The 7,876-nt window shown below is 48.1% G+C and overlaps 2 non-coding genes across 2 annotated transcripts; both read left to right on the forward strand.

Moving 5' to 3' along the window:
• Positions 1 to 698: 698 nt before the first annotated feature.
• Positions 699 to 771, forward strand: TRNAV-CAC (transfer RNA valine (anticodon CAC)). The gene has a single exon. It is a non-coding gene; the product is annotated as a tRNA-Val (tRNA).
• Positions 772 to 5,900: 5,129 nt separating this feature from the next.
• On the forward strand, positions 5,901 to 5,973 carry TRNAM-CAU (transfer RNA methionine (anticodon CAU)). Its single transcript has one exon. It is a non-coding gene; the product is annotated as a tRNA-Met (tRNA).
• Positions 5,974 to 7,876: the final 1,903 nt, after the last annotated feature.

The raw sequence follows: 7,876 nt of genomic DNA on the forward strand, positions 1-7,876 counted from the left end.
TTTCGAAAGACTACTTGGTTGGAGTGTCACGAAAACAATTGTATAAGGATCTTGTCGAAGTGTTTGTACCTACACCAGTGTATCGTCCTATGTTTTACTTAGGGCCTGAACGACATGTTTTCAAGCGAGTAAATATTATGCCTGTACGAGCTAACGCAAGATCATTGTTTTTGAAACTGCATACCGGCACGCTGCCTGTTAGGCCATGGCTAAGAAGCAAGGGCTCGTTTGTCCCATGGTCAGACAACTGTCTTAATGTAACAAGAAAGAAACTCTCGAACATATTGTTTTTTGACTGCCACGATGCCGGCTTTCTTTGGGACATCCGGCAAAGAACATTAGAAAAAGGGCTTCCTATCACTGAGTTTGGAATAAGGTTTTTGCTGACGGTGTGCCGGTAGGCATGTTAATGTTATTGTGTATGCGAAGCGTGTGGCGAACTCGTATGGCTGTACGAAATGCTGACGTTCATGCGAGGTCAGCAATGTATTATTTTATTGAGTGTTAATTATACAAGCGAAGTGTTGAAACTGCTAAGGGATCCACCAAATTCGCTTTCGGTGTTGGACAGTTTGGCTTCGATGAAGCCATTTTAACATGACATGTCAGTCTTACTAACGACTAGACGTTTTAACACTCGTTTCTATTTTGACAATATTTGTATGTACTTGCCAGGCCGGTAATAAAGAAAGAAAGAAGCCTCGGTAGCGCAGTAGGCAGCGCGTCAGTCTCACAATCTGAAGGTCGTGAGCTCGATCCTCACTCGGGTCAAAGGCGGCGCTTGCTTTTTGCTGCCTTACGCGATAGTGCACTCATATTCGGGCATTATAACGAAAGTAGATTCCATTCTTTTACGGGGTAACTGCTGCGTGCTATTTTACTTTTTCAACTCCGGCCAAAATAGCAGTAACGAAACTGGACGTGTCTCGTCGTGTACCCTGTTTGCCTCGGTAGCGCGGGAGGAATTCTGCTTCCGGCAGCCGAGCTGAACGGGCGCAGGATGGCAGGCCCTTCAGGGGTGGCTACAGCGGCACTTTTCGGCCGCGGTAACAGGTCTTTTGACGTTGAAGATTATTATGAAGTTTTATTGCCGAACCTTCCTACAGGACGAGTTATTTTGAATACTGTTTTTTTTACATGCTGACGTCCGTTCCCGGCCATATCGAGTGCAAGACTTCCGCGTCACACTGGCTCGTCTGACGCTGCTCCCCGAGGTTGTTGCCTTAAGGGCGTATCGTATGAGCCATGTGTGGGCGGTGACGTTCAAGAATTTGGATGCTGTGAAAAGGATCCTTGGCGTCGGTGACCTCAAGGTGAAAAAATTCTCGCTGCCTCTTCATCGATCCAGCAAACCAAGATGTGCGGATGAAGGTACACTGGCTGCTCCACAATGTACTCGACGAAGACTTGAAACGTGCGTTAGCGCCATACGGCCAAGTGACGGAAGTCAGCAGGGAGCGGTGGCGGGTACACGGCGTGGCCGACAAGGGCCCAACGACCCGTCTTGTAACGCTCAGGTTGAAGGTGGGCCTTAAAATGGACGACCTGCCTCACCAAGTGAACGTGAGCGGCGAGCAAGCCCTTGTTGTTGTGCTGGGAAGAGCGCCATTTGTCTACGCTGCAGAGGAAAAGGGCACATTCTTCGTGACTGCCGAGTGCCGCGTTGTGGTGGCTGCGGGAGGTTCGGTCATGAGGAGCATGACTGCACGCTTTCCTATGCCAACGTCACCGGGCCCGTGCATGCGGGCGACGCGTTCGAGCTATTCATGGACGAGGTTGACGCTGAAGACGCAGCAAGTCCGGGCGACAGAGGGTCCGACAGATTGCTGGCGACGCCTGACCCGGCCACACTAAATGGGCCGAACGCGATAACGGGGCAAGAGCCCGCAGAAGAGCCGTCGGAGCTACAACCTGGGAATGCAACGGCCTCAGAGAGGCCAGAATCGTGTGAAACTTCTGCCAAGGAAACAGCGTTTACAGCTGGACAGGACAACATGGACGACAGCGAGAGCGCAGTCGGCGGTCTGGCCGGCAAGCGCCCTTGGGACGAAAGCAGAGACAAGTACTCACGATAGCGGCGAGGGTGGAGAACCACCGACGAAGACAACAGGGATGAGGCGTCCGTCTTTCAAACCGCGGCCAAAAGTCTGGTCGACCCACGGGCAGAGGCCAAGCCGCCTCTCCCGTCTTCATCACCTGGGTAGGTGAGACTCTCGTGATTTTTGGAGAGATAGTAATATGTAAGCGACAAATGTGAAAGTGCTGTGCGGGAGCCGTGACGTAAAAACATGAAAAAAGCCAAGACGCCCGTAAGCCGTGCAATTTCCTTGTTTTCTGGCGAGCATCCAATTGAAGTAAAAACCGTGTGGTAGGCCTACTCATAGCGATAACATGTCCTTTAAATTAGAAACAGCCTTATGCGTAGCAACGCTCAACATTGGAGGACTTGGGTCTAGAAGTCGACAGTATCAGTTGCGTCGTTTGTTGCTTGAGGATGACGTTGATATTGCTGCCGTGTAGGAAACGAAAGTCGAGTCCCAAGATGAGACAGACCGCATGCTTTCGCCTTTCCGCTCCCTATACAATGTATGCGTCAGCCATTCTCATGGTACATCTGGTGGCTGCTTGCTTTTTATGAAGAACAGCATTGGTATTGTACTAGAGTGTTTGCATATAGGGGGGGGGGGGGCGATTTGGGACGATTAATTGTGTGTGATTTTTCTTTTTCTGGCGCGAATTGGCGGATTGGTTGTGTATATGTACCAAATAGGGAGCAAGAACGCAAAATTTTTTTCGGAAACGTTGAAGTGCACCTGTCGTGTGATAAGACAATTATTCTTCTCGGAGATTTCAAGTGCGTTTGCACTCCCGAAGATAGGGCAAGCAACGCGCTGGTGCGTGATTATAGTGCGTTATTTTGGAATGCAATGGTTCGCGAGCGAGAGTTGGATGACGTAGGATGTGTGCTGTCTCAGGGCATGCAATTCACACATTACCAGCTTAGCAGTCAGGCGAGGCTTGACAGAGCTTACGTGTCTACTGCGTTACTTCCCTTGTGCCGAGATTATAGTGTGAAGCGCGTTTCTTTCAGCGACCATAGCCTAGTCATGTTCACCATCAATAAGAAAGAAAAGCAAAGGTTTAGCTGGGACCTATGGAAATTGAACGACAAGGTACTTGATGATGACACGTTTGTAGAGAACGTTAAAACTGAATTAGAAGAAGTATTCGAGCGTAACATGGGCAGTTTAATTCATACATGCGAGTGTTTTAAAGAAAAAGCAAAAATGAAAGCGATTGAAAGAGCATCTTGTACAAAACATCGCGAAATGAAAGAAGAAAAGCAGTTGCAGTGCCAGTTAGATTTTTTACTCTGTCAAGAATGTGTGCAACCGGGAATGCGCAGTAAAGAAATTAAAGATGTGAAAAGAAAGTTGGAGACTATAGACGTGGAGAGATATAAGGGAGCTGTGGTGCGCGCACGCGCCGAAAGGCTTTGGTGTGGCGAGATGCCCACGAAACGTGCGCTGGCAGACGAGAGGAGCTACGCGGCTAAAAACGAAATTAAGGCGATAGCATATCAAAACGTCGTCACAAGTGATAAAGCAATTATTGAACAAGCGTTTGTGGAACATTATCGCGAATTATTAGGAAGCATGAAACCGGGCAGTAGCACATTCAAGGATGAATTCCTATCACTTATCCCGCAACTCGACGATGATGTAAAAGCAAGCTTAGAGGCACCTATCACCGTCAATGAAATTGAAAAATCGGTTGAAAGAACGACCTCTGGAAAGACACCTGGGTCCAGATGGCCTAAGCGCAGCATTCTATGAGAAGTTTAAAAGCCCGGTGGCAGAAGCCTTATGGGACGTTTTGCATGAGGCATACGAAAAGAAAGAATTACCAACTTCCTTCCGCAGATCACACATTGTGTTGATTCCCAAAACAGAAGATCCAACAAAACAGCGGTTTATCGGATCATATCGGCCGATAACCTTAGCCAATGTTGATTATAAACTTTTTATAGCTGTGTTGGCCAGGCGACTTCAAACAGTTATTAAAGAAATCGTAGGGCCCCATCAGACCTGCGGCATCAAAGGCAGATCTATAACGACGAATATTCACATTGCAAGGAATATTTTAGAATGTTGTGAAGATGTTTAGAGTAGGGCAGCGATGCTACAAATCGATCTCGAGAAGGCTTTTGACCGCGTGAATCACGAGATTGTTTTGTGCATTCTCGACTACGTCAAACTAGGATCGGTAGTTTTGGAGGTGGTACGAATGGCGTACACTGGATGCACTACGAGGATTGTAGTTAGCAAGCAGCTAAGCGAAAGCATTCAGGTATTATCAAGCGTAAAACAAGGATTTCCTGCGCCAGCACTACTTTTCGCTCTCTATTTAGAACCTCTTTGTCAAAAAGTGCTTATGAATGAACAAATTCGTGGTTTCCGCTTGATGACCGCGGAAGACAAAGTGCTTAGTTATGCAGATGATATAGCGGTTTTCTGTAATGATCAAGAAAGTGTCAGAGTGGCAATAAATCATATCAAGACATTCTTTGAGTGCACCGGTAGTAGAACTAACTGGAATAAATGCCTCGGTATCTGGCATGGAAAATGCGAATTACACCCTCATTGTTCGAAAATGTCACATGGACGGTGATGCCTGATAAGTATCTAGGTACACCGCTCCAACACACCCGGGACACAAAAGAATATTGGAAGAACGAAACGGAGCAACTACGCGAGGAGACCAAGAAATGGGGTGGTCGAGCATTGTCAATGTTTACGCGCTCAACTGTGTGCAACATATCTCTTGTTTCGCGAGTCTGGTATGTTCTTCAAGTGTTATCTATGACACGTAATGCAGTTCAAAAGCTACACAGAGTGATGGCAGTATTTGTTTGGGGTTCTACGTGGGAAAGAACCAGTCCCACAAATTTGTTTCGATCTGTGCGCAGTGGGGGGCTTGGCCTAGTCCACCTGTTCTTGCGGCAGATCGAGGCTAGGTTTATTTTCTTACACGATCAAAGCGATTGCTTCTTGAGAACAATGTTACATGTGCGATTGTCAAATTATTTGCCAGATTGTTTCAACGGTCAATGTCGAACAAAGAAGGCCAAGGGGTTATATGCGTGAAATCATAGGTGCTTTTGAAATCCTAAAAGTACGCTTTACGATGGAATATCTCTCTGAGGTGACGCGTAAGAAATTACACAAAGATCTTGTAGAAACCATGTTGGCATTGCCTGTATACCGATCACTGTAGCCAAGAAGTACAGGGGACGATGTGTTAGCTAGAGTTAAAAAGATGCCTGTGCGACCATCAGTCAAAACGTTCTTTTTCAAGCTACACAATGGCACACTCCCTACAAAACCTTGGCTGCGAGAAAAAGGCACTTTTGTTGCCTGGTCTGTAGACTGCATCATCTGCAAAAAGCCGGAGACCGTTGAACACATATCTCTGGATTGTAGTGATGCAGTCATTCTCTGGGACATCCTTCAGAGGATCTTGAAGAAAGACTTGCCCATTACACCATGTGGCATCCGTTTTTTGCCTGTCAAGAACGTAGGGGGTGTGCCCTACGACATGTTCATGGGACTAGTACTCCACAGCGTGTGGAGGACGCGGATGGCCGTGCGAAAACGAGGACCTGAATTCGCGACCGGCACGAGAGTATTTTATTGACAGTGTAGAATACTTGAGAGAAGTGTACAAAGTTCAAACTGAAAAGCCTGAGTGGTACCCACTTTTAGGGGAAACATCTATGTTGAAGCGACTGCGTTTTTAACCCCTCACGTGCTGAAAGTAATGTGACAGCACTTTTATATGTGACATTGCACTGTATACAATTGTATTATATGCCAAGCAGGCAATAAAGAAAAAAAAAAGCCTTGGTAGCGCAGTAGGCAGCGCGTCAGTCTCATAATCTGAAGGTCGTGAGTTCGATCCTCACTCGGGGCAAAGGCGGGGCTTTCTTTTTGCTGCCTTACGCGATAGTGCACTCATATTCGGGCATTATAATGAAAGTAGATTGCAATCTTTCGAAGGGTAACTGCTGCACGCTATTTTACTTTTTCAACTCCATCCAAAATAGCAGTAACGAGACTGGACGTGTCTCATCGTGTGCCCTGTCTGCCTCGGTAGCGCAGTTTCAGAGAATGACGTTGACCTTCTGGCTGTACAAGAAACAAAAATCGAGAGTGAGGAGCAAACAGAACAAATGGTTCAAATTTTTCGCTCTAGATACAATGTTTGTGTGTGCCATTCCTGTGGACGGGCAGGAGGCTGCGTTATTTTTATTCGCAATAGCATATAGGTTGTTGAAAAAGTGTCCACCTGCGAAAGTGGGAGTCTTGTCACATGTGATTTTTTTTATACTGCACTACTGTAGCGGGCTGTGTGCGTCTACGCACCGAACAAAATGCATGAACGTGAGTTTTTTTTTTAATTATGCTGAAGGGTTTTTGAAAACAGAACGACATGTTGTGTTTCTCGGGAACTTCAATTGCGTCTGTAGAGAGGCGTTTCCAGCGCTCGTTCCGCTCGGACGTGTTTTTCCGTAGCTCCGGAAGTTCGCCCCGTTTGCTGGTTTCTTTTCCCCGCTAGTGGTACTCTGTTGTTTATGGACCGCTTCGGCTGTTCGTAATTACTACTGGCGCCTATCTACAAGGTCCGTCGTCATCTACACCCTCCTGCTGCATCGTCCAACTCGAGTTCTTGCGCGGCTTCGCGAATGCGAGTGCCCCCGCGGCACTCGCCGCGTCGGCGCGGAGCATCCAAGCTGTTGTCCGCTGCCTCGAAAAAGCGGAGCGTTGCCGATGCAACTGCCATCCAAGTCAGGAGCGTCTCCTTTGTGGGGACAAGTACAACGTGCGAAGGCGGTACCCTGAGCATGGATACCACCAACAGGGAGCAGAACAGCCCTGCTGTCGTGGCGCACACCTCAGCCAAGAGAACGAAGGAAGCTACTGGCCTTCCATCGGATGAAAATGTAGCTCCAGTAGCCCCGAAAAGACCTTGCTCATCACAAGGCCTGCCCGCACGACCGACACGCACGTCTCCGGAGTCGCCAACGACATCGTGGTACAAAGTGGTTATCAAGCCTCGTGCTAGATATGACATGTCCACTCTACATAACCGTATCATTCAAGCGGCCCTGTAAGCCTGCCTCGAGACTTCCCGATTTCAAGGTTTTGCTCTACACAAACCCACTAATACGGTCTCAGTATGGGTGTCTGCTAAGGCACTAGTTTATAAACTCGAAGAACTACAACAAATACAAGTCTCGGAAGAGTGTGTCCTTCCAGTCCAGGCGTACTTCGCCAGCGGTACCGATTTAAGACGCTACGTGGTTAATGGCGTTGACCTTGACGAAGAACCCGAGAGGCTCCTGCAGGAACTATCGTGTCCCACACACAAGGTCGTGGCTGCTCGCTACCTAGGCAGCTGTCGTACGTGCCTAATCACGCTTCAAGGTCCTAATTCCCCACCTGAACGTATCCTGTATTACGGCTGCGTACTGCGCCCGCGTCCGTTCAAGCCTTCCGTTGTGTACTGCCACTCTTGCTTTAGACAGGGACACATGAAATCATCCTGCCCCTACCCACCTAAGGACGACATCATGGAGCCTGAACCATCGGCATCGTTTAGATGCGGCCTATGCCAAACAAACGATCATGACATCACTTCCACGACGTGTTCTACGAAGTTGAAGGCCACTAAGAAGTCTCGACAACGCCATTCTCGACAGCCAGCAAGGACCCCTCGAGATTCATCAATGGAACAAGTCCCTGTGTACAACCGTTACGCCGTTCTGGCCTCGCTGGAAGAGGACGCTAGCCAGGTGACAAAAGCAAGTACAGCG

This window comes from Dermacentor andersoni, chromosome 3 (genome assembly GCF_023375885.2).
Source record: "Dermacentor andersoni chromosome 3, qqDerAnde1_hic_scaffold, whole genome shotgun sequence".
Lineage (NCBI taxonomy): Eukaryota > Metazoa > Arthropoda > Arachnida > Ixodida > Ixodidae > Dermacentor > Dermacentor andersoni.